Genomic DNA, 4,933 nt, shown 5'->3' with positions numbered 1-4,933 from the left:
TAGAATGACTAGTGAGTAGAATTAGGTTAGGGTAAGGGGAGAATCTAGGGCCTTAATTAGGGGAAATTGTTGATTGATTGTTGGTTGATTCATGTGATTAAATATGATTTGATGAAAGGATACCCATGCTAGTTGAGTGGTAGTTGCAAATGCTATTCGATTAGAGTCACGTGGAACCATAGGATAGATTTGGCAAGAGATTGTGGGCCTATCTTGTGTGATCTAATGGCGGTGCCTATTATATGCTAGTTAGTTTAATCTAGGATTAGGCGAAAGCTCTTCCGTGGATTAGACGCTTAGCGTTCCCTATCCGACAGGTGGCGGGTTCGTCTTTAAATGCCATTTGCCTAATCACCATTTCGTTGCATGATCACCATTGCTAAATAGTTGAATTCATTTCCCCCGGTTTCCCTAGCCTATCCCGACTCCCTAGCGTTTCCCTTTCTTGATTCAATTTAGCATAATTCTTCGTTTTTAGATTCTTAAAAGTGACAATTCAAAACCAAATCCTTGTTCGAACTAGATTGACTTTAAAGCTCATTAACCACCGTTTCTTTGGGACGATCCCTTTGCTTACCGCTAGCCGGTAGTTGAGTGGTTTTATAAATATTGTTTGCATAGGTTGTTTTCTATCAACGACGGAAAATACACCTATCAAAATGGCGTCGTTGCTGGGGAAAGGTTGTTGTTTTTGAGTTTTAGTTGAGACTAGTTCATCATTAGAAAATACAAAAATATTGCAATTTCGCTTAGCTTTCTTTTTCCTTGGCATTGCTCACGGTTCTTCTTGAGTTTGTATGCTTGTTAGGGGGCGTGCTCGTCAAAGGATCCTCCATCCTCTTGACCTTGAATTGGAGAGGACACTTAGGAGACAAAGGCGTGTACGGTCTAGCTCATCAAGCAATAACAGATTCGCATCGTTGAGTGTTGGTGAGGAACAACAAGAGAGTGAGCAAGTGTTTGAGAACATGGCGCTCCCAGTTAAGAACTTGGGAATACCGGGGGCATTCGAAGCTACATGTGGTATTCAAGCCCCAACAACGGGTGCCAACAACTTTGAGATCAAGCCCGCCTTGATCAATTTGGTGGGAAGAGTAATGAATCACCTCACGAACATCTCAAACAGTTCGAGCACTATTGTGACACAATCAAACACTATGGTGTCACATCGGATTATGTGAGGTTGACATTGTTTCGGTTCTCTCTACTTGGGCGAGCAAGTGATTGGCTTGACAAGGAGGTCAAGCCCAACTCACTTCGCACTTGGACCGAAGTGACAAGTGCATTCCTAAACAAGTTCTACTCGCATGGGAAGACGGCGGAGTGTCGCCACAAGATCCAATCCTTTGAGCAAAAGCGAGATGAGTCACTCTTCGAAGCTTGGGATCGTTTCAAGGAGTACCAAAGGGAATGCCCACACCATGGGATTCCTATATGTTTGTTGCTCCAAACAGTTTACTTGGGGTTGAGTCCAAGTTCGAAGACAAGTCTTGATTGCGGGCGCGGGAGGCCCCATTATGAATAAAACTGAGGATCAAATACAGGAAATCATTGAGGATGTAGTTCAAAACTACCAATCCTGGCATGTAGGCACAAGGGATTATGATGGGAAAGGTAGGAGTGAAGATGGTAAGGGTTGGGTGTACGCCATAGAGCAAGCACGGATGATAGAGAAGCTTACCTCGCGCTTGGAGAAGCTCGAAAACACACCAAGCCAATCGCCATCATCGTCTACAATCCCTCCTCCCTCGGCCACTCTTCTCTCTAAGGGGAAGGGCAAGGTTAGTTCTTATGGCTCAATGCCTCCGGGCACATTCTTTTGTGAAAATTGCCAAGACTATAGTCATTCCCCCGATGCATGCCCCTTAGTTCATAACTTGTCATTTGTGGATTATGGCCCTTCGTATGAAGGAGAGTTTGATGTAGAGTATGCTAATGCCATCAATGAGAGGTCTAGGAATGATAACCCTAACAATCCTAATTTTTCTAGGCAACCTAGAGGGCCCTCCATGTATGGTCCCCACCAAGGCTATGGCCAAGGAAGTGGGTATGATAGCCAAAATCGAGGTGGCTATAGAGCACAAGGCTATCAAAGCCAAGCACCCTATGGTCAAGCTCAAGGTTTTGGCAATCAAGGCCAATACAACCAAGGGGGTTATAATCCCAACCATCAAGGTGGAGGGGGTTATAACTACTCTTATGGGCAATTTAGGGGTGCCTCAAGTGGGGGGTTATCCTTTGAACTCGGGAGTTCCTTATGGTGCATCTCAATTGCCACCTCCCGGATTCAATGGACCGAGGACCTTTGGCAACCAATATCAAGCAAACCTTAGTGGTTATGGCGTTGCACCTCCACCACTCCCGCCTCTCAAGTCTAATCTTGAGGCTCTCATGGAGTCGTTTGTGGGGGCGCAAGCCAAGAAGAATGTCGAGTTTGAGGATGGATTCAAACAATCCAACACTCAGTTGAAGATGATTGAGACCCAACTAGCTCAACTTGCAAATACCTATAGGGAAAATCATGCGCATGCTAGTCTCCCACCCCAAAGTCATACTCCAAGGCAAATGAATGCCATAGTGACAAGGAGTGGGAAAATCTTAGATGATGTTCCTCGAGCTAGTAAGGTTTCTAAGCCTAATGGGAAGGATCAAGGGGGAGTCATTGAGTCTAGTGACAATGATGTGGTAGAAGAGGAGCCTCCCATCAATGATGTAGGTGAAACTCCTATACCAAAGGAGGCAACTCTCCTACTTCTCCCCACTCCTAAACTTCCCTATCCCCAAAGATTCATAAGGCACAAGTTGGACGTGCAATTCTCAAAATTCCTTGATGTTCTTCGAAGCACATCACCCTCCCCTTTACGGAAGCATTGAAACAAATGCCTACCTACTTTGAGTGGGAAGCGGGATTGTGACGTAAAGGAGACGGTGAACCTAACCGAGAATTGTAGTGCTATCATTCTCAACCAAATGCCACCCAAACTCAAGGACCCGGGTAGTTTTTCTATCCCTTGTGTGCTATTAAGGAGCTTGAAATAAGAAATGCCTTGTGTGATTTGAGTGCTAGCGTTAGTCTAATGCCTTACTCGGTGTTCGCCAAGCTTGAAGTTGGTGATCTTGTCCCAACTAACATCACCTTGCAACTTGTCGGCCGTTCGGTCAAGTACCCTATTGGCAAGGTTGAGGATGTACCCTTGAGGGTTGGTGGATTAGTGATCCCCGTCGACTTTGTAGTCCTAGACATAGATGAGGACGTGCATGTCCCTATTATTCTAGGCCGCCCATTCTTGGCTACGGCGGGGGCAATTATTGATGTCAAGCAAGGGAACATTACCTTGAAAGTTGGGAAGGATAGATTATTTTTTGACTTGAACAAAGCCATGCGTTATCCTAGTTCCACTAACGAGAAATGTCTCTTTGTTGACTCTTTTGATCCCATTGTGAATGACATGCACGAGCATTTGCTCACCACTAATGATCCACTTGAGCTTGTTCTTTTGAATAGTCATGGTCTAGGTACTTTAGGGATCGAAGTGGCTAACTACAAGGAGATTTTGGATGCACCACCACCTTGCACTCAACCCGAGCAATGCATGCTTGTGTTGGATGGGAAAGAAGCTTTGGATGAAGCTGAAATTGGTAAGGAAGCTCCCAAGGTAGAGATAAAACCTCTACCTTCGAGCTTGAGGTACGCATTTCTCGGACCAAACTCTTCTTACCCCGTGATTATAAATTCCTCTTTAGATGACGAGCAAGTGCTCAAGTTCACTCATGTCTTGAAACGTCATCAAAGGGCTTTGGGCTACACTATTGGAGATTTGAAAGGTGTTAGTCCAACCCTTTGCATGCATCATATAGAGCTTGAGGACAACGCTGTCCCACATCGTGAGAGGCAAAGAAAACTTAATCCACCTATGGGAGAGGTGGTTAAGAAGGAAATAATGAAGCTTTTGGCAGCCAGGATTATCTATCCTATTTCTAATAGTCGATGGGTTTCCCCGGTCCATGTGGTTCCAAAAAAGGGTGGGATGACGGTAGTCAAGAATTCACATGGAGAACTCATTTCCACCCGGACGGTGACCGGGTGGCGCATGTGTATTGACTATCGCCAACTCAATCTATCCACTAAGAAGGACCACTTTCCTCTACCATTTATTGATCAAATGCTTGAACTTCTAACCAAACACAAGTATTTAAGCTTTCTTTATGGTTATTCCGGGTTCTTTCAAATCCCCATAAACCCGGAAGACCAAGAGAAAACTACATTTACTTTCCCTTATGGGACTTTTGCCTATAGGAGGATGCCATTTGGGCTTTGCAATGCCCGCGGCACGTTCCAAAGGTGTATGATGAGTATTTTTGGTGATATGCTTGAAGAAGAAATGGAGGTGTTCATGGATGACTTTCCGGTAGGAGGATCCACCTATGATGAATGCCTCATCAATCTTGGGAAGTGCCTTGCGAGGTGTGAGAAAGTCAACTTGGTGCTCAATTGGGAAAAATGCCACTTCATGGTGGAGGAAGGAATTGTTCTAGGGCACAAAGTCTCTCACCATGGGATCGAGGTTGATAGAGCGAAAATCGAAGTCATAGAGAAGTTGCCTCCCCCGGTGAATGTTAAGGGGATCCGGTCCTTTCTTGGGCATGCCGGGTTCTATAGGCGATTCATTAAAGACTTTTCCTCAATTGCTCGACCTCTCACTAACCTCCTCCAAAAAGAGTGTGATTTTCACTTTGATTCCGCATGTCTCAAGGCCTTTAACACAATCAAGAGTGCCCTTATTTCTACTCCCATAGTTCAAGCTCCGGATTGGTCTCTACCTTTCGAATTGATGTGCGACGCAAGTGATTTCTCGGTTGGGGGAGTTCTTGGTCAACGAAAGGACAAAAAGCTCTATGTGATCTATTATATGTCCAAGACTCTCAATCAAGC

At 45.0% G+C, this 4,933-nt stretch overlaps 1 pseudogene; it reads right to left on the bottom strand.

Moving 5' to 3' along the window:
* Window positions 1–1,327: 1,327 nt before the first annotated feature.
* Window positions 1,328–1,428, bottom strand: LOC130462203 (uncharacterized; annotated as a pseudogene).
* Between the last annotated feature and the right edge of the window lie 3,505 nt (window positions 1,429–4,933).

This window comes from Spinacia oleracea, chromosome 5 (assembly GCF_020520425.1).
Source record: "Spinacia oleracea cultivar Varoflay chromosome 5, BTI_SOV_V1, whole genome shotgun sequence".
NCBI lineage: Eukaryota > Viridiplantae > Streptophyta > Magnoliopsida > Caryophyllales > Amaranthaceae > Spinacia > Spinacia oleracea.
The sequence above is the reverse complement of the archived record's forward strand: the minus strand, read 5'-3'. Positions and strand labels throughout refer to the sequence as shown.